Here is a 22,881-nt window from a genome sequence, read left to right on the forward strand (position 1 = left end):
TCTCTGTTGAAAACACTCGATCCATCTACGGGGAGTAATTAGACCGTCTCTGGTTGTGTAAGTCTCTGGTTGTCCACCAGAGGTCACCATGTCCTTTGTAGCTGTAGCTTCTCTGTATCGGAGTGTCTGTTAGATCGGATTGAATGGATCTTTCAAAGTACCACCCGGTGGTTCTCGGTTGAGTTTATTAGACTAAAGTACTTAAACAGCTGCAGACTGTATGTTCCTGTGTAGTCTTCTTCCTCGAAAGAGTTTCTAACCATTTTGTACCTTTCAGCTCACGCTGTCGGTCACTTTGGTCTAATGTAGAGTCTAACCATTTTACACGTCTGGCTTACCATCTGTGTACTGATCCCAATAGTTGATTATTCAGGGTACAGCTAGAACCATTTTACACGCCCATAGCATCCCGGCAATGTACAGTACTGGTCTCTAGAGATTTAAATTTCAACGTGCAGCCACGTTCCATGTTTTTCTGGTCTGATGTGAATTTCGTCACGAGTCCTTTTTATAAACTCTGGCAAAAGGGCGGTTCCATTGCATTTGGCATAATGTCTGTGCTCATGTGGATGTGGTTAGACTGAATAAAACTTTTAATATGAAAAAAAATCTCATTTAGAAGGCTAACATTACATTTCATCTTCTCACAAATAGTTTCATATTTAATCATATAAGTTCACAAAACTAGGGTGAAAGAGACCAAGTGTGGCTACACCATTGTGCTACCCTACAGAGTGCTGTTGAGGCTACTGTAGACCTACATTGCAAAACAGTGTGTTTTAATCAATTATTTGGTTATGTGAAAATATTTAGTATATAGTTTTATCTAAAAAGTTAAACTTTTTCATGTTTCACAATTTTTATGACATTTACTGAGGAGGATGGTCCTTCCCTGCCACCTCTGAGGACCCTCCACTGGTTGACATGTTATGTCACATTGCCTTGTCATCATTCCCAAACTGTCCCTATTCTGAGTCCGTTGTGCATGATCTCATAGCACAAAACCACACGGAAATATGCTGTATTTTTGTTCTATTGTAGTCCTGAACACACACTAGTTTGTACTTTGTACACACAGATACTCTGGCGTCTGTTACTAGCCTAATTGTGTCTGTCAGTGCGAGATGAAGAGACTGGGGGAAATTAGTGTACAGGACATAAGAAAGGACATAAGAAAAGACACTAAGGGTGTTTTCACACTTGGTCTCTTTCACCCTAGTTTTGTGAACTCATTGTGGTTTGCTTTATTTTTTGTGCATTGTGAACACTCCAAGGGAAATAAGACCCCATTAGAAGTGCCCCCGTAACGAACTGAGAACATTTCGAGAGGTGGTCTGAGTTCCTTTCGCTTGAAATCCAGGGTCTGTTTGCCATTTCTAGGGCAATGTGAACACAAAGCTCCCTAAGTTCGCAATTCCCACACCACACACTATACTGCAACGCTGTTTCCCCTGAAATGACCACTCACATTGGTGCCACAAAAGAGAAGATGATGATGTGCAGATTCGTGGGAAAAAAACATGCCGTTTTTGGATGTTGTTTAGCGATTGTCAAGGATGCAGAGAAATTCCAAAATATGTGTGGACTTCTTATGTAGTTACTATTATTTGTTTGAAATATGTGATCTATAGGCTAAGCGCTTCATGTGCTGTTTATTTGATTATGGGGTTTGAATAGTGTAAGAAAAACATATTTGGTGAGAATCACAAATGTGACAAAATTCATTCTAGGTCTTAAAGGGGCAGTAGCTGCCTATGTTGGGTGTAACATTTTCAAATAATCACATGTATGTGACAAATACAATTTTGATTTGAAGATAATATGATTTGCAGTGCTTCCTGATGAAGACCTGGATGTCTTTTTTGTTGTTGTTGTTTTAGCCGTTAATGTGTGGGGGATATTAAATGGATCCAGTCCTCCTTATCTAGTTTCCTTCATTCCCACTGATCTGAGAGTTTAGGGGCAAATCCTAACTTCCAGTTAAGTTTCATTTTCACTTAGTCATGCATTGACGTCAATGGGAGACTATCGTAACACTTCAATTAATAGCTTGGGTGTTTATTTTCAGTCACTGAACACAACCGCCGCTTATTAGAGACGGGCTTCTATTTGAACCAAGCGTCTATTTCCTTAATGTACAGAGCTTATGCTCAATAACATTTTGAAATGTCTATCATACATCCCCAAATTCGCGCTTTAGTACCCATCTCTCACTCCTTGCGTTCACACAGACCGAATACTCAGGATACCAGATGATTGTTTATGATACATTCCTCCGGTTCATTTGGGAATGAAGAGTTGCTGTAGGACAGTCCTATCCAATGGTCATTATAATAACATATCCAAACTTCTGTTGTCTTTCACCAATTTTTACAGAACCAAACATAGAAATGATGGTATGTTTTGGTAAACTGTTTCTTCCAACTTAGACTTTGTCATTGACAAACTGTTGCCTGAAGAAGGCTAAGTCTTGTGAAGTGTTAGTTGCTTATGCAGTCGCCTTGCTTGTTTATCCACACTGTTACTGCAGAGAGACAGAGGGAGCACTGGTATTTTTACATTGCCCCAAGCAGATAGTGTGTCCCAAATAGCACCCGATTCCCTATTTAGTACTCTACTTTTGACCAGGACCCATTTGGCTCTGGTTAAAAGTAGTGCACGTTAAAGGGAAAAGGATGCCATTTAGGACAAAGACAGCTTGTGAAATGGAGAGAGCTGGTATTTTTACACTGTAAAGCTGATAGAGAGCCTGCCTGCCTGTCCTTCAGTCTCTGCTCTGCTCCCTTATCTAAAGACCATTCCAGTAGTAGGCCCCTTCAGAACCTCTTAGCCCATTAAGGACGGAGTATCTTCAGTGCTGCTAGATCTTTTAAGTCTTTTAGTGAGCTTTAGGCTGATTGCCATATTCAACAAACTGCATTTCTGACATTTTAGTTTTCTACACAATTGACTGTTTGCAAACCTGACCCCTTCTGCAAATGGTGAATTATCTTATTAGTGTTTTACTCTGTGGTTTGAATGCACATCTGTGTGTCAGCACATAATATCAGTAACCTGGGCGACCTGTTGCGGGAAGACGTTCCTCGCCAACAGCCAGTGAAATAGCAGGGTGCCAAATTCAAAACAACAAAAATCTCATAATTCAAATTTCTCAAACATACAAGTATTATACACCATTTTAAAGATAAACTTCTCGTTAATCCAACCACAGTGTCCGATTTCAAAAAGGCTTTACGGCGAAAGCATACCATTAGATTATGTTAGGACAGCGCCTAGACAAGAAAAACCACACATCCATTTTCAAAGCAAGGAGAGGCGTCACAAAAACCAGAAATAAAGCTAAAATGAATCACTAACCTTTGACGATCTTCTTCAGATGATACTCCCAGGACTCAATGTTACACAATACATGTATGTTTTGTTCGATAAAGTTCATATTTATATCCAAAAACCCCATTTTACATTGGCGCGTAATGTTCAAATATGTTTTGCCTCCAAAACTTCCGGTGAATGAGCACATCAATTTACAGAAATACACATCATAAACTTTGATTAAAGATACAAGTGTTTTACATAGGATTAAAGATAAACTTCTCCTTAATGCAACAGCTTTGTCAGATTTCAAAACAGCTTTATGGCGAAAGCATATTGTTCAATATTCTGAGTACAGCGCTCAGCCATCAAAGCAAGCTATACAGTTACCCGCCAAGTTATCGAGTCAGAAACGGCGTTAAAAATCTTCACTTACCTTTGCTGATCTTTGGCGGAATGCACTCAAGACTCCCAGTTCCACAAGAAATGTTTGTTTTGTTCGATAAAGTCCATATTTATGTCCAAATACCTCCGTTTTGTTTGCATGTTTACTTCAGTTTAGCTCACTAATCGAAATGCACAATGCGCGGGCGCAAAGGCTAGACGAAAAGTCAAAAGTTCCATTACAGTTCGTAGAAACATGTCAAACGATGTCCATAATCAATATTTAGGATATTTTTGTCATAAGTCTTCAGTAATATTCCAACCAGACAATAGCGTATTGAATACAGAAGAAAAAGAAGGAACGGCGCGCTTTACGTGACTGCGCGAGAGTGCACTAATGTCTTTCAGGAAGCCTGTTGTTTTGAGAGCTCTTATTCGATTCCCTGTCAAATTAGAAGCGTGAAACAATTTCTAAAGACTGTTGACATCTGCTGGAAGCATTAGGAAGTGCAATTTGACCCCACAGACACAGCATATTAGAAAGGCAATCACTTAAAAACTACAACCCTCTAAATCTCCCACTTCCTGGTTGGATTTCCCTCAGGTTTTTGCCTGCCATATGAGTTTTGTTATACTCACAGACATTATTTTAACAGTTTTGGAAACTGTTTGGTTCCAACCTCCATGTTTTCTATCCAAATCTACATCTACACAAAGCTATTATATGCATATCATAGCTTCTGGGGCACCTCATTCATCCAAATGTCCAAATACTGCCCCCTAGCCCGAAGAAGTTAACCTCTGACCTTCAACCTGGATGAGAAGCTTTGTTCACATCTGACAGGAACAGTCTACTGCAGGACAGTGAGTGTAGACTTTGTGTGTGTGTTGGCATCCATCCATGTGGGAAAGTTGTTTTCTCCTCTTTCGTTATAGTTTTTTCCTTCTCTTTTTACTGACCCTCTGTTTGGCTCATCATCTCTTACAGTTGACCCACATCCATCCCTCCTTCCATGGAGATTGTTCTAGCCAATAACTCCTTTTGCTATCCTTTTCTCTCAATGATAACGAGTTCCATTGCACCAACGACAGTTCAGCCTGTTGATTGGTTAACTCTTCTCTGGGCAGAATCCTCAGGGCCAGAGAGAAACACACAGCAGACTAAGGGTGTATCCCAATAGCACCCTATTTCTTACATAGTTTTGGTCAAAAGTAGTGCAATATATAGGGAATAGGGTGCCATTTCGGATGCAGACTTGCTGTCTAATGGCCGTCCGAATAGACAGGTGACAGCAGGCCAACCTTTTCCTGTCACCGCCAAACCCTGTCACCGCCCCATGGCTTTGTGGGTCGTGTTGGCTGTGGTTACTGGTGGGGAGCCCTGGCCTGGCTGGCATAGGTTGTGTGTTCCAAATGGCCCCCTATTCCGTTTATAGTGCTCTACTTTTGACCAGGGCCCATAATGCTCTGGTCAAAAGTAGTGCACTATATAGGGAATAAGAGGCCATTTGGGACGCACACAGGAACTGGGAACCGCCAGTTAGTTTCTCCCCCAGTCTGGTTGTCATGTGACTTAGTCCTACCCTGCCTCCCTCACTCTCCTCTTTCTTTCTCTTCCCACTCTGGACCAATCTTGCATCGGAGGCTGTTTGTCAGAGGACAGATCTACAGCGTTCACTGAGACAAGGGCATCATGAGAGGTAGGCTTCCGTGGCTTTTTAGGGTTACCAGACGCAGAAGCCTTTTTGGGCCATGCATAGGCCCCCTCTCATTCTCTCCATGTCTCTGTGTCTTGTCTTGTTACTAGTGTTCATCCATATTTTGAGCTGACATATCTGCATGTTAATGCACTCTTAAATGTAATTTATTTGCTGTGGCGGGCCTGGGGCTGCCGAGCAAAGTGGCAGGCTGTGGTGGGATAGGAAGGGGTCTGGTTTGTGTAACTGATTTGGCGTCTGTTGAGTAAGCATTTAGGTCAGAGAAGGGTGGGTGTTTTGGGGGAGGGGGAGAGAAAAATGATATGAGAGCAGGGAGAGCCTCCTGTCGGCACTGAAGCCCACTCAGATAAGAGGCTCTGACACACATGGCTCCCAAAAACCTCTCCTTTTCTCGCTCCCTCTGTGCACCAGTTCTTTGAAGGCTTATGTCTTCTGCAGCCTTATCTCTCTGTGTCTGCTTCCATTTGGGGTTGCTGTATTTTCTTGGAATTGTGCAATCCACAGCGTCTTGTGCAGTAACTGAACTTACACACACACATACACCCAGCCAGTCTGTCTGAAGCGTGGTGGGTTACTGGGGTTGAGATGGGAGTATATCTGTATAGTATTTGTAAAGGGATACTCTTTTCTTTATCAGAGTGCTTTGGCTCCCCTGGTTGCTGAGTGTCTAAGTGCGCTTCTGGGTCATGGTGGAAATGTTGAGGTGTCATAATAATCGTGGGGGGAGTGCGAGAAAGAGCCTATTAGAAATCTGAAAGGAGCTGCTGCATTTCCATTTTGGCCAGAGCCATGATGTGGTCTGTATAACTGCCAGTTAAAGTACACTTTGAAAAGAAACTGTGCAAGGCTTGGTATTGTCCAACCCATCCCTGAAGTTGAATTGATATTTGGCATGAGGATGTGCCGTGTTTATCTGTTTTTGTCTTTGTTTTGAGGACACTTTTTAAACAGGGTTCTCATTGTGTCTCACTTCAATGGGGCCTGGATGCTCAAGCTCAGTGCGCTGTGTGAATGCGGAACCCGGTTGTGCCGACAGAGGGGGAGGAATAGAGAAAGGGAGGAGGGGAGAGCAAGGAGAGAGAGAGAGAGAGAGAGGAGAGGATCCAGTCTGCTTGGCCCTGTGCTCGAAGAGTCGATGCCAGATGTCCCGATATTTTCAAACATGTTTGATTTTATGAGAACAAAGGTTTTGAGAACGGTGATCAGCAGCAGCTAATGAGAGCTCGCCAGAGAAGAAGCCAGTGAGACGATGTTTCGCATCACCCAGAATGTGTACTCTCGAGCAGGAGCGATGACTAGGCTACTACTAGTAGGCCAATGCGTTTGTACTTGCCTTTAGCCAAAGTGTCAAATCGTTACAGCTCTGAAGTTCACAAGAAGTGTTATTCAATTGGTTAGATTTTTTTTTTTTTACTCTGTATGGCAAGCGTTAATGTCTGACTGAAAACGTTTATTAGGCTGCTTCAATGAATGCCAAGAGTGTGCAAAGCTGTCATCAAGGCAAAGGGTAGCTGCTTTGAAGAATCTCAAATATAAAATGTATTTTGATTTGTTTAACACTTTGGTTACTCCATGATTCCATATGTGTTATTTCATAGTTTTGATGTCTTCACTATTATTCTAAAATGTAGAACATAGTCAAAATAAAGAAAAACCCATGAATGAATATAAACGTAACATGTAAAGTGTTGGTTTCATGAGCTGAAATAAAAGACCCCAGAATTTTTCCATGTGCACAAAAAACTTCTCTGATTTTGTGCACATTTGTTTAAATGCCTGTTCGTGAGTATTTCTCCTTTGCCTGTCCACATAACAGGTGTGGCATATCAAGAAGTTGATTAAACAGCATGATCATTACACAGGTTCACCTTGTCCTGGGGACAATAAAAGGCCTCTCTTCTATAGGCAGTTTTGTCACACAACACAATGCCATAGATGTCTCATGTTTTGAGGGAGCCTGCAATTGGCATGCTGACGCCAGGAATGTCCACCAGAACTGTTGCCAGAGAATTTAATGTTAATTTCTCTACCATAAGCCACCTCTGTCATTTTAGAGAATTTGGCAGTACGTCCAACCGGCCTTACAAAAGCAGACCACGTGTAACCATGCCAGCCCAGGACCACCACAGCCGGCTTCTTCACCTGCGTGATCGTTGGAGACCACCCACCCGGACAGCTGATGATGAAACTGAGGAGTATTTCTGTCTGTAATAAAGCCCTTTTGTGGGGGTAAACTCATTCTCATTGGCTGAGCCTGGCTCCCCAGTGGGTGGTCCTATGCCAACCCATGGCTGTCCAGTCCAGTCATGTGAAAACCATAGATTAGGGCCTAATGAGTACTTCAATTGACTAATTTCCTTATGAACTGTACAGTAAAATCGTTTAAATTGTTCCGTGTTGCGTTTATTTTTGTTCAGTGTGTATATATATATACATCTCTCTGTATCCTAGCCTACCTCTTTCAGGTAATACATTCAATGCGGTATTAGCCTTATATTTAGCTAATGAATGATGGGTTATTCATAATAAGCTTATCATTTATAGACTGTGTCTCTTGCACAGTACGCATGCACCTGTGGTCTGCTGGCCTCTCCTTAAAACATGCTCCTTAGCTATTGGAGTCCCATGCAGGAAAAGCTAGACTAGAGTAGTTTGCTAGACATTTTTTGTTCTTGCATTTCTTATACCAATAGACTATTCGAAGAGGGATGCAAGTTCTTGTTTGCCCAATGTTAAATACAGCAGCCAAGAGAGCGTGCAGGCAGGCAAAGCAGTTTATTCAGACCCACAGTGGTGATTTTAGAATGTAAATGTTTGTGGGGGGGAAAAAATCTACTTTTTTTAGATACTTTCCAGGAATACCACTAAACAATACATTACTTGCACTATAACGGTCCCCACATACTGTTAGGGCCTACATAAAGCTGTCCCTACAGCAGAGCTTTCTTTTCAGCAGCATGGAGTGAATTCTTACCATCGCTACACCTGGCTAACAGCGTAGACTTGTCTGGCAGCAAAACAGTTAATTCAGCCTCATTTACTGCTTTTTTTAAGTAACATAGCTGATATGGCTGACTTGCTTAAGCAAATATGGTTTCTATTGGCAATTGAGATGTACAAACTATGGCATAAGGGAACGACAAGCACATAAGAGGCAATCCGTTATTTCAATTAAGACATTAATGAGCGAGCTACTGTAGGATGGACGTAGTCAATATAACTACTTGTTCAACACTTTTGAAATGTACAGCGACAGAATTCAGAACATGGGCTGTTCTTACAGTATTCTCCCTGTACACCAAGTCAGAAGCATAGGATAAATAAAGGGGTTATATAAGCAGTCAATGAAAGCTCTTACAATATTCAATTACATTTCTCTAAAACAGGCTATAGGCTACATGTGCACTACCAAGTCAGAACAGTAGGCTAAGTTATGAGGGGGAAAGTGACCAAATTATTCAACCCTAGTGACACCCTGCCTGTGCCAGAACGTTTAGTGTGCGCACCATTACATTGGCAAAAATAACCACAGGAAAGACTGTTTAATGTGAGGGGCTCAGTGACGATACGATTTTGAAAGTTGTGTAGTGTACACGGCATACGTTTTGGTTGGCTACGAAAGTGCTTATGTTTCCCCTCAGCTAATTAGCCTGTGAGGCAGTCTCCTCTCCTCTGTCTTCTAAGCTAACCGTTGCTAACCCACTGAGAGAAAGCACAAAGCGATGCGCATTGCCTCTGTGCTGAACAACCTCAAAGCTCTGGCCTCATGCCCAGGACCCCATTTCCCAACCAACTGACAACATAAATCAGCTTCAGGGTTTACGTTTGTAACACAAAGATAAACAAATCAATAAAAAAATCTGTTTTGAAATACAGATAATTCATTTTATTGTTGAGCCAGCAGTTGGCTAAGTAAAGGGGGATTCTCAGTCAGTACCTGTCGGTGAACACCAGAGGGTACTGTTTGATGAGAAAACGTCTCTTTGAGTGGCAGGTGATGGGGGTCAGTTCAGCTTTGTTTGTCCTGGTGACTATATAGGCTCTGTGTTGCTTGCTGACTTATTGAGTACTTTTCCTGGGATTTGAACCTATAACGGTCAACATGTCTTTTGATTTAGTGGGTGTATTGTCCCAGTGTGAGTCCAGAGAAGACAGAACAGCCGTCCTCATTGAGTTTTAGTTACAGTCAGTTGCTCTCGGTCAGTTTCATCCCATTCTTTGTTTGAACCCTCCACCCACACTTAGTTCTCATAGAGGAAATATAGACATGATGACAGTGGGATGATCATTTTACGCCTCTTCTCCTCTGTTAGTGAGGTGACAAGGTGTTTGGCTGCTCTTTATGTACTGTAATGTGAATGTCATGCGCAAGGCATGGACACAGAACAATGAGCCAGATATTTAAAGGGATGTATAAATGTGAAGCATCCGGTTGGTGTTTCCATTCACTAACAAATATGGTGATGAGAGCAAGCCCAGTGGCCGGCAGTGGGAGAAGATGGAAAGACATGGATTTTGGCCGAAATTCCGCAAATTTTCTCATCTATTAAACATTTGATCTCCATACAGTTTTCTGTTTCCAAAACTATAATCTGTAACAAACAGAGTGGACTGCATTTTGTGGACTTTACCATTTGCCCAAAGTAAAAAAGAATGCGGTGTTTAGGAGTACACAGGCGAGTTGAGTTATTGCACATGCGCACTTCAGAGTAGCCATTCCCTAACGGAAATTTGGCAAATAATTTGGCCTCCCTGTAGCTCAGTTGGTAGAGCATGGTGTTTGCAACGCCAGGGTTGTGGGTTCGATTCCCACGGGGGGGCAGTACGGGGAAAAGAAACATGTATGAAATTAATTGAAATGTATGCATTCACTACTGTAAGTCGCTCTGGATAAGAGCGTCTACTAAATGACAAAAATGTAAAAATGTAATAAAACAAAATGCTAGAACTCGCCAATAGGATCACACTAGCTTGGCTCTGCCCACCACGTTGCTTGTTCTGCTCGCTATAATTCATTTTCTCCCATTGGAAACGACAGGCTCTGGTGTCTTGCGTTGGTTATAAAAGTATTTGGCATGGAGGCTGCCTTCTTGGCTGCCTTGGCAACAGGACAATAGTGTTTAGTATTGGCCCACATCCAGAACATGGTTTTTGCGACTGCACTTGAAGAAATTTGAAAAGTATTGACTGACCTTCATGTCTTAAAGTAATGATGGACTGTCATTTATCTGCCTATTTTAAGCTGTTCTTGCCATAATATGGACTCGGCCTTATTTGGTAAAAGACCATCTTCTGTATACCACTCCTACCTTGTCACAACACAACTGACTGGCTCAAACGCATTAAGAAGGAAAGAAATTCCACAAATTAAATTTTAACAAGGCACACCTGTTAATTGAAATGCATTCCAGATAACTATCTCATGAAGGTGGTTGAGTTAATGCCAAGAGTGTGCAAAGCTGTCATCAAGGCAAAGGGTGGCTACTTTCAAGAATCTCAAATATAAAATATTTCATTTGTTAACATTTCTTTGGGGTTACTACATGATGCCATATGTGTTATTTCATAGTTTTGATGTCTTCACTATTATTCTACTATATATATATATATATATATCACACACACACACACACACACACACACACACACCTGTTCTGAAAGGCCCCAGAGTCTGCAACACCGCTCTCCAAACAGGTCGGGGACAAAGTTGTGGATAAGTACAGATCTGGGTTGGGTTATAAAAAAATATCCGTAACTTTGAACATCCCACGGAGCACCAATTAAATCTATTATTAAAAAATGGAAAGAATATGGCACCACAACAAACCTGCCAAGAGAGGGCCGCCCACCAAAACTCACGGACCAGGCAAGGAGGGCATTAATCAGAGAGGCAACAAAGAGACAGAAGATAACCCTGAAGGAGCTGCAAAGCTCCACAGCGGAGATTGGAGTATCTGTCCATAGGACCACTTTAAGCCACAGAGCTGGGCTTTACAGAAGAGTGGCCAGAAAAAGCCATTGCTTAAAGAAAAAAATGAGCAAACACGTTTGGTGTTTGCCTAGCCTAAAGGCATGTGGGAGACTCCCCAAACATATGGAAGAAGGTACTCTGGTCAGATGAGACTAAAATTGAGCTATTTGGCCATCAAGGAAAACGCTATGTCTGGAGCAAACCCAACACCTCTCATCACCCGAGAACACCATCCGCACAGTGAAGCATGGTGGTGGCAGCATCATGCTTTGGGGATATTTTTTGGCGACAGGGACTGGGAAACTGGTCAGAATTGAAAGAATGATGGATGGTGCTAAATACAGGGAAATTCTTGAGGGGGCAACCTGTTTCAGTCTTCCAGACATTTGAGACTGGGGCGGAGGTTCACCTTCCAGCAGGACAATGGCCCTAAGCATACTGCTAAAGCAACACTCGAGTGGTTTAAGGGGAAACATTTAAATGTCTTGGAATGGCCTAGTCAAAGCCCAGACCTCAATCCAATTGAGAATCTGTGGTATGACGTAAAGATTGCTGTACACCAGTGGAACCCATCCAACTTGAAGGAGCTGGAGCAGTTTTACCTTGAAGAATGGGCAAAAATTCCAGTGGCTAGATGTGCGAAGCTGCTAGAGACACCCCAAGAGACTTGCAGCTGTAATTGATGCTAAAGGTGGCTCTACAAAGTATTGACTTTGGGGGGGGGGGCGTATAGTTATGTACGCTCAAGTCGTCAGTTTTTTTGTCTTATTTCTTGTTTGTTTCACAATAAAAAAATATTTTGCATCTTCAAAGTGGTAGGCATGTTGTTTAAATCAAATGATACAAACCCCCCAAAATACATTTTTATTCCAGGTTGTAAGGCAAGAAAATAGGAAAAATGCCAAGGGGGGCGAATACTTTCGCAAGCCACCATGTGTGTATATATACACTACCGTTCAAAAGTTTGGTGTCACTTAGAAATGTCCTTGTTTTTTAAATAAACTTTTTTTTGGGCCATTAAAATAACATCAAATTGATCAGAAATACAGTGTAGACATTATTAATGTTGTAAATGACTATTGTAGCTGGAAATGGCAGATTTTTTTTAATGGAATATCTACGTAGCTGTACAGAGGCCCCATTATCAGCAACCATCACTCCTGTATTCCAATGGCACATTGTTAGCTAATCCAAGTTTTTACAATTTTAAAAGGCTAATTGATCATTAGAAAACCATTTTCAAATTATGTTAGCACAGCTGAAAACTGTTGTCCTGATTTTAAAGAAGCAATAAAACTGGCCTTCTTGAGACTAGTCGGGTATCTGGAGCATTAGCATTTGTGGGTTTGATTACAGGCTCAAAATGGCCAGAAACAAAGACATTCTTCTGAAACTCATCAGCCTTCATTTCTCAGAACAAGAGAAGACTATTTCATGCGAGAAATTGCCAAGAAACTGAAGATCTCTTACAACTCTGTGTACTACTCCCTTCACAGAACAGCGCAAACTGTCTCTAACCAGAATAAAAAGAGTGGGAGGCCCCGGTGCACAACTGAGCAAGAGGACAAGTACATTAAAGTGTCTAGTTTGAGAAACAGATGCCTCACAAGTCCTCAACTGGCTTCTTCATGAAATAGTACCCGCAAAACACCAGTCTCAACGTCAACATTGAAGATGCGACTCCGGGATGCTGGCCTTCTAGGCAGAGTTGCAAAGAAAAAGCCATATCTCAGACTGGCCAATAAAAAGAAAAGATTAAGATGGGCAAAAGAACACAGACACTGGACAGAGGAACTCAGCCTAGAAGGCCAGCATCCCGGTGTCGCCTCTTCACTGTTCACGTTGAGACTGGTGTTCCGCGGTTACTATTTATTGACCCCCACCCCCCGATCTCGTGATGGAGAGCCATGTGAGTGAGAGATGCTTTGGAGCAAGCACCACTCAGGGAAAAGGGAATTCTCATTATAATATTCAGCCCAAGGGCACAACGGCCACTGGCCTCAAAAGGCATGGAATCTTTTAGGGTGGCATTATGGCCACACAAAGGGGATGCCGCCGGCAAATTTGAGGTATTATCAAGTTCTTGTCAAATTGTGAATGAGAGACTGATATGTCTACAGCCTGCGCAATAAACAAAGCAGAGCTCACGCCTTTCATGTGACTTTTTACAAATCATCATTAGAGTCGCATCATGCAGCCTTAAAAATCTAAACATATCGCCCAATGTTTGTAGAACAACTGAAGTTACATTAATAATTCTAAATTAAGTGTATAGGAGTACCTCCTTTTTTGTTAACTGCTCAACACAGAATAGCCGTGTGTGCGCACTCCTTGAAATCATTTGGAGAAAATATAATTTCTATTTTATTCAGCTTTCCATTCTTCATAGTATAAAATGCCACGGAATTCTAAGCAAATCTTTTCTGCGAAATTAACTCGTGTAGCCCACAGCCATATGGCATAGCCAGATGAGGACCTAACATAAGGACAGCTCAGAGTATGCTATTCTGTTCTTATAAAATAACTACATTTTCTTCATATCATGTTTCTTTAGACCTATCTAAAATAAATAATGGATTTATTGTGAAGGTGTAGGCTATATTACATGGATTTATTAGACTTTTTAAAATGTAGATGTTCCAAAGGTCTGCATCAGTGGCTTGTAGGCTATGTGTGGAAGACAGGAGCTGCTAAATGTGTTTATGAGACCAGCAGTTATTTGCTTGACAATCACCGACTGCCAGAATTCTGTAACCGTCACAGCCCTACGCCCATATATATATTTTTTTAATGGTATCTGTGACCATCAGATGTATATCTGTATTCCCAGTCATGTGAAATCCATAGAGTATGGCCTAATTCATTTATTTCATTTGACTGATATGAATTGTAACGCAATAAAATCTTCGAAATTGTTGCATGTTGAGTTTTATATTTTTGTTGTGTGTATACAGTCGTGGCCAAAGTTTTGAGAATGACACAAATAATAATTTTCACAAAGTCCGCTGCCTCAGTTTGTATGATGGCAATTTGCATATACTCCAGAATGTTATGAAGAGTGATCAGATGAATTGCAATTAATTGCAAAGTCCCTCTTTGCCATGCAAATGAACTGAATCCCCCAAAAACATTTCCACTGCATTTCTGCAGAAGGCTTCAAGGTGCCCAAGAAAGTCCAGCAAGCGCCAGAACCGTCTCCTAAAGTTGATTCAGCTGCTGTTGATTCAGCCACCAGTACAGAGCTTGCTCAGGAATAGCAGCAGGCAGGTGTGAGTGCATCTGCACGGACAGTGAGGCGAAGACTTTTGGAGGATGGCCTGGCGTCAAGAAGGGCAGCAAAGAAGCCACTTCTCTGCAGGAAAAACATCAGGGACAGACTGATATTCTGCAAAAGGTACAGGGATTGGACTGCTGAGGACTGGGGTAAAGTCATTTTCTCTGATGAATCCCGTTTCCGATTGTTTGGGGCATCCGGAAAAAAGCTTGTCCGGGGAAGACAAGGTGAGCGCTACCATCAGTCCTGTGTCATGCCAACAGTAAAGCATCCTGAGACCATTCATGTGTGGGGTTGCTTCCTAGCCAAGGGAGTGGGCTCACTCATCATTTTGCCTAAGAACACAGCCATGAATAAAGAATGGTAGAGAGCAACTTCTCCCAACCATCCAGGAACAGTTTGGTGATGAACAATGCCTTTTCCAGCGTGATGGAGCACCTTTCCATAAGGCAAAAGTGATAACTAAGTGGCTCGGGGAACAAAACATCGATATTTTGGGTCCATGGGCAGGAAACTCCTCAGACCTTAATCCCATTGAGAACTTGTGGTCAACCCTCAAGAGGCGGGTGAATAAACAAAAACCCACAAATTCTGACAAACTCCAAGCATTGATTATGCAAGAATGGGCAGCCATCAGTCAGGATGTAGCCCAGAAGTTAATTGACAGCATGCCAGGGCGAATTGCAGAGGTCTTGAAAAAGAAGGGTCAACACTGCAAATATTGACTCTTTGCATCAACTTCATGTAATTGTCAATAAAAGCCTTTGACACTTATGAAATGCTTGTAATTATACTTCAGTATTCCATAGTAACATCTGACAACAATATCTAAAGATGCTGAAGCAGCAAACTCTGTGGAACTTAATATTTGTCATTCTCAAAACATTTGGCCACGACTGTATACACTTACACGTGTGTGTGTGTGTGTGTGTGTGTGTGTGTGTGTGTGTGTGTGCGTGTGCGCATACATACATACATACAGTTGAAGTTTACATACACCTTAGCCAAATACATTTAAACTCAGTTTTTCACAATTGCTGACATTTAATCCTAATGAACATTCCCTGTCTTAGGTCAGTTAGGATGACCACTTTATTTTTAAAATGTGAAATGTCAGAATAATAGTAGAGAGAATGATTTATTTGAGCTTTTATTTCTTCACATTCCCAGCAAGTCAGAAGTTTACATACACTCAATTAGTATTTTGTAGCATTGCCTTTAAATTGTTGAACTTGGGTCAAACATTTCAGGTAGCCTTCCACAAGCTTCCCACAATAAGTTGGGTGAATTTTGGCTCATTCCTCCTGACAGAGCTGGTGTAACTGAGTCAGGTTCGTAGGCCTCCTTGCTCACACACACTTTTTCAGTTCTGTCCACATATAGGATTGAGGTCAGGGCTTTGTGATGGCCACTCAACACCTTGACTTTGTTGTCCTTAAGCCATTTTGCCACAACTTTGGAAGTATGCTTGGGGTCATTGTCCATTTGGAAGTCCCATTTGCGACCAAGCTTTACCTTCCTGACTGATGTCTTGATTTTGTTTCAATATATCCACATAATTTTCTTTCCTCATGAAGCCATCTATTTTGTGAAGTGCACCAGTCCCTCCTGCAGCAAAGCATCCCCACAACATGATGCTGCCACCCCCGTGCTTCACGGTTGGGATGGTGTTCTTCAGCTTGCAAGACCCCCTTTTTCCTCCAAAGATAACGATGGTGATTATGGCCAAACAGTTCTATTTTTGTTTAATCAGACCAGAGAACATTTGTCCAAAAAGTACGATCTTTGTCCCCATGTACAGTTGCAAACCGTAGTCTGGCTTTTTTTATGGCGGTTTTTGAGCAGTGGCTTTTTCCTTGCTGTGCGACCTTTCAGGTTATGTCGATATAGGACTCGTTTTACTGTGGATACAGATACTTTTGTACCCGTTTCCTCCAGCATCTTTACAAGGTCATTTGCTGTTGTTCTGGGATTGATTTGCACTTTTCGCACCTAAGTACATTCATCTCTATACCTCCAATTGACTCAAATGATATCAATTAGCCTATCAGAAGCTTCTAAATCCATGACATAATTTTCTGGAATTTTCCAAGCTGTTTAAAGGCACAGTCAACTTAGTGTATGTAAACTTCTGACCCAGTGGAATTGTGATACAGTGAGTTATAAGTGAAATAATCTGTCTGTAAACAACTTGTGTCATGCACAAAGTAGATGTCCTAACCGACTTGCCAAAACTATAGTTTGTTAACGAGATTTGTGGAGTGGTTGAAAAACGAGTTTTAATGACTCCAATCTAAGTGTATGTAAACTTCCTACTTCAACTGTGTGTGTGTGTGTGTGTGTGTGTGTGTGTGTGTGTGTGTGTGTGTATACAGTGAGGGGAAAAAAGTATTTGATCCCCTGCTGATTTTGTACATTTTGGTCATTTAGCAGACGCTCTTATCCAGAGCTGGTCCCCACCATCGGAATCGAACCCATAACCCTGGCGTTGCAAACACCATGCTTTTACCAACTGAGTCACACGGGACTACGTTTGCTCACTGACAAAGAAATTATCAGTCTATAATTTTAATGACTTGGAGAAGATCTGCAAAGAGGAGTGGGACAAAATCCCTCCTGAGATGTGTGCAACCCTGGTGGCCAACTACAAGAAACGTCTGACCTCTGTGATTGCCAACAAGGGTTTTGCCACCAAGTACTAAGTCATGTTTTGCAGAGGGGTCAAATACTTATTTCCCTCATTAAAATGCAAATCAATGTAATTTTTTTTTTTACATGCGTTTTTCTGGATTTTTGTTGTTGTTATTCTGTCTCTCACTGTTCAAATAAACCTACCATTAAAATTATAGACTGATCATTTCTTTGTCAGTGGGCAAATGTACAAAATCAGCAGGGGATCAATTACTTTTTTTCCCTCAATGTGTATGTATGTATGTATGTATGTATGTATTTATTTATTTATTTATTTATGTATTTATTTATATGTATATAAATATTTACTTATGTATATATGCATTTATGTATATATGTATTTATGTATATAAATATTTACTTATGTATATATGTATTTATGTATATATATTTATGTATATATATTTATGTATATAAATATTTATGTATATACATAAATATATATATATTTATTTATATATTTGTGTGTGTATACTTATTTTCCACCATAATTTGCAAATAAATTCATAAAAAATCCTACAATGTGATTTTCTGGATTTTTTTTTCTAATTTTGTCTGTCATAGTTGACGTGTACTTATGATGAAAATTACAGGCCTCACTCATCTTTTTAAGTGGGAGAACTTGCACAATTGGTGGCTGACTAAATACTTTTTTGTCCCACTGTAGATAGCCTAGCGTTTAGAGATGCTAGCCAGCAACCGGATGTTTACCAGTTTCAATCCCGGGTCCGACAGGAAACATCTGGCGGGAGTTGAGCTGGCAACCGTAGGTTTGCTGGTATCAAAACCTAGATTCCGTTGCCTGCCGTTGTGCCCTTGAGCAAGGCATCTTAACCCCCTACAACAACAGCTCCCCGGGCGCCCAGTGTGGCGCCTCTCCAAAAACCTGTATGTGTATGTGCACTGAGTGGACAAAACATTAGGAACATCTTCCTAATATTGAGTTGCGAAAGGGGGTGTCTATTTGTTGGGGCATGGACTCTACAAGGTGTAGAAAGTGTTTCACAGGGATGCTGGTCAATTTTGACTCCAATGCTTCCCACAGTTGTCAAGTTGGCTGGATGTCCTTTCGGTGGTTAACCATTCTTGCGAGAATGCCAAGAGTGTGCAAAGCTGTCATCAAGGCAAAGGGTGACGACTTTGAAGAATCTCAAATATAAAATATATTTTGATTTAACACTTTTATGGTTACTACATTATTCAATATGTGTTTTTTCACAGTTTTGATGTCTTCACTATTATTCTACAATGTAGAAAATAGTGAAAACAAAGAAAAACCCTTGAATGATTAGGTGTGTCTAAACTTTAGATTTTTTTCTTAGTTCCACCAGCTGCTCAGGTTTTGGAAAGGATTCATTCTAGAGAGGAAAGAGGAGAGAGAGGTCCAGGGCCCGGTTTCCCAAAGCATCTTAAGGTTCATCGTTAGAGCCTTCATAGTAGCATCGTTAAATCACCGAGCTGATTCCCAAAACCGTTGTTACTAAAGTTGTACTTGAAAACGCATGTGCGTCGTTAGATGCTTTTTTTGCCCTTCCGTCACATGTTAATACACAGTAGATCTCCGCTAAACACAAAATCAAGATCTTTATCGGTCTTTCTGTGACCGCCTATAACTTCAGAAAGAATGTGACTACAAATACAAAGTTGCGAATGTCTGCAATTGTTACAAACAAGTGAAGGATGTAAAGATGCTTCAAATGAAAACAGAGATGACTATTAAAATAAAAATACAGTGTATGCTACATAGACCTATATTTCAATGATTTGAAATCAATTTCATGTTCATTCAACTTAGTTTTATTTAGCTGTACGTTGGTCTAATTGTTGCCTAAATATACACTGCTCAAAAAAATAAAGGGAACACTTAAACAACACAATGTAACTCCAAGTCAATCACACTTCTGTGAAATCAAACTGTCCACTTAGGAAGCAACACTGATTGACAATACATTTCACATGCTGTTGTACAAATGGAATAGACAACAGGTGGAAATTATAGGCAATTAGCAAGACACCCCCAATAAAGGAGTGGTTCTGCAGGTGGTGACCACAGACCATTTCTCAGTTCCTATGCTTCCTGGCTGATGTTTTGGTCACTTTTGAATGCTGGCGGTGCTTTCACTCTAGTGGTAGCATGAGACGGAGTCTACAACCCACACAAGTGGCTCAGGTAGTGCAGCTCATCCAGGATGGCACATCAATGCGAGCTGTGGCAAGAAGGTTTGCTGTGTCTGTCAGCATAGTGTCCAGAGCATGGAGGCGCTACCAGGAGACAGGCCAGTACATCAGAAGACGTGGAGGAGGCCGTAGGAGGGCAACAACCCAGCAGCAGGACCGCTACCTCCGCCTTTGTGCAAGGAGGAGCAGGAGGAGCACTGCCAGAGCCCTGCAAAATGACCTCCAGCAGGCCACAAATGTGCATGTGTCTGCTCAAACGGTCAGAAACAGACTCCATGAGGGTGGTATGAGGGCCTGACGTCCACAGGTGGGGGTTGTGCTTACAGCCCAACACCGTGCAGGACGTTTGGCATTTACCAGAGAACACCAAGATTGGCAAATTCGCCACTGGCGCCTTGTGCTCTTCACAGATGAAAGCAGGTTCACACTGAGCACATGTGACAGACGTGACAGAGTCTGGAGACGCCGTGGAGAACGTTCTGCTGCCTGCAACATCCTCCAGCATGACCAGTTTGGCGGTGGGTCAGTCATGGTGTGGGGTGGCATTTCTTTGGGGGGCCGCACAGCCCTCCATGTGCTCGCCAGAGGTAGCCTGACTGCCATTAGGTACCGAGATGAGATTCTCAGACCCCTTGTGAGAACATATGCTGGTGCGGTTGGCCCTGGGTTCCTCCTAATGCAAGACAATGCTAGACCTCATGTGGCTGGAGTGTGTCAGCAGTTCCTGCAAGAGGAAGGCATTGATGCTATGGACTGCCCGCCCGTTCCCCAGACCTGAATCCAATTGAGCACATCTGGGACATCATGTCTCGCTCCATCCACCAACGCCACGTTGCACCACAGACTGTCCAGGAGTTGGCGGATGCTTTAGTCCAGGTCTGGGAGGAGATCCCTCAGGAGACCATCCGTCACCTCATCAGGAGCATGCCCAGGCATTGTAGGGAGGTCATACAGGCACGTGGAGGCCACACACACTACTGAGCCTCATTTTGACTTGTTTTAAGGACATTACATCAAAGTTGGATCAGCCTGTAGTTTGGTTTTCCACTTTAATTTTGAGTGTGACTCCAAATCCAGACCTCCATGGTTTGATAAATTGGATTTCCATTAATTATTTTTGTGTGATTTTGTTGTCAGCACATTCAACTATGTAAAGAAAAAAGTATTTAATAAGATTATTTCTTTCATTCAGATCTAGGATGTGTTATTTTAGTGTTCCCTTTTAATTTTTTGAGCAGTGTATTTCACAATGTGTAATGGGTGCAATGATGTGCCAAATCTTGATTTAGTACATTTATTATAGGGTAAGCATTATAAGCCATCTCAATATTTGTAAGCATATGCGATTAATCTCTCTAGGAGCTGATCTGTTGTCAGTATTGTGGAATAATTCTAATGTTAAGGTAATTTTTGAAAGGGAGAACGCTTTTCTTTCGATCCTATCAGTATCGACACGTGCCTCAACGACGCACTTAGCAAATGTTCTCTCTCTGTGTTGTTTTGAGAAACACATGTTACATCTTCAGCCATTGTAGTAAAGATGCATCGTTAAAACACTCGTAAGCCTACGTTCCATCGCTATCGGGAAACCGGGCCCAGGACAATTGGTCTTGGTGCGCTGTTCTGCAGAAAGCTGGGTGTATTGTAGATTATAAACTGGATGGTTCGAGCCCTCAATGCTGATTGGCTGACAGCTGTGGTATATCAGACCATATACCACAGGTATGACAAAACATATATTTTTACTGCTCCTATTTGGTTGGTAAACAGTTTATAATAGCAATAAGGCACCTCTGGGGTTTGTGGTATATGGCCAATATACCACGGCTAAGGTCTGTATCCAAGGACTCCGCGTTGTGTCATGCTTAAGAACAGCCCTTAGCGATGGTATATTGGCCATATACGACACCCCCTCGGGCCTTATTGCTTAGCTATCAGCTATCAGCCAGGTGTTGGGTATGGAACCTGTTGACAGGTCAGATTTACAGTAGTACATGAAGACATTGGCCAGGAGACATGGTCAGGACACAATGGGACTGGAATTTGGGAAATAACTTTTCATTTGAGTGTTCCATTTAAACTGGTCTTGACTGTTTGTGCCATACCTCCTATTGAATTAGGCTGGTTATGGCCATGTCATTTTCCCCTTGTAGGAAGAGAGCTGAGTAAATAGTGCCAAAATAACCTGTCAAAGGTTCATTAAACGTGGTCAGTTACTGGTAGCAAGCCTGTATTACTGTTTTCCTCTGGCATCCACCCTTGGACCACTCCTTTTTGTTAATTGAGTTTCCAGTCTCTGGGAATAGGTGTTCTTTCTTTGCCAGCAGCATCGTCTGGTGCTACAGTTGGTTTGGTATGCCAAAGGAACAGTCTTCTACCCACTGGCTTACCTTGTCTTCTGTTGACTGTTCTGGCCCTTCAGTGGATGGAAAAGAGATACTAAGTGTTTCCAGTATTGACATCTCTCCTAGTCCCAGCTCTTCCAATACACTAAACACCGTAATGACAGTTCCCGGGAAGATGGTGTGGTGAGAATGGAACAGAATGGGAATAACATCTGGAATACTTTGGCAAATTGGATCAGTGAAGTATTCTGGTGCTGAATGTTGTATCTCACTTGATAGAGCTGCCAATATCACAAGTGGACTTGTATTGTTTTATTTTTTTCTCTGTGGAAATGTCTGTGTACCCGTGTACACATTTTTCTCAGGGTGTACAGTAAATTAAAATCTCATGTCAGGTTTCAACTCTCAAGCTGCATGCTGTTGACCACCCCTGTGGGGGTAGTAGTCGATGGTGCTCTTCAGAGATCGTTCCACCTTGAGCCATTGAGCCCATTAGGCACACTTTTATCTGGTTTATTTTGGGTATGCCTGTCAGGGGTGAGGCAACCGGGCATGGCTAGCTGTGTGTGTTCCGATGATGGCGTTGGGACGAAGTTATCTTGGTCCTCCTATTTGTGTCAATTATGTTGAATACCAGGCTCGGGTACAGTAAGTAGAGGCCGTGGTCTTTTTGGAAATGTTTATGTTTGTGTGCACTGTCTTGGACATTGCCATAGTCTGGTCTTTTGGACTGATACCTGGGTATTGTGACTGGCCATGGACACTATAGAGATGGTCTGGGTAAGGCCAGACCACGCCTGGGTGCCAGCCAGTAAACAGTGAAGGTACATGCCCAGCCACTTGGCCAACACCTCACCTTATTAGGGTAGATAGAACAGTGAGCAGGCTACAAACAAGGTCAACCTATCGTCCACACTGTGTCAGCATGCATGCGTCTGAGTGTGCGTTATGAAGGGAGCGTGTCTGACCTTGTGCAATTCTCTCTAACTGTCCAAGGACCGTTATAAC

At 42.0% G+C, this 22,881-nt stretch overlaps 1 protein-coding gene and 1 non-coding gene across 6 annotated transcripts in view; both read left to right on the forward strand.

The window, feature by feature from the left end:
- The window catches only part of LOC106590044 (supervillin), a 174,883-nt gene that overhangs the window by 19,141 nt on the left and 132,861 nt on the right, over positions 1–22,881 (forward strand). The gene's annotated exons all lie outside the window — the stretch shown is intronic.
- Positions 10,161–10,236, forward strand: trnaa-ugc (transfer RNA alanine (anticodon UGC)). Its single transcript has one exon. It is a non-coding gene; the product is annotated as a tRNA-Ala (tRNA).

The sequence above is a fragment of the Salmo salar genome, chromosome 29 (genome assembly GCF_965601325.2).
Source record: "Salmo salar chromosome 29, fSalSal1, whole genome shotgun sequence".
Classification (NCBI taxonomy): Eukaryota; Metazoa; Chordata; class Actinopteri; order Salmoniformes; family Salmonidae; genus Salmo; species Salmo salar.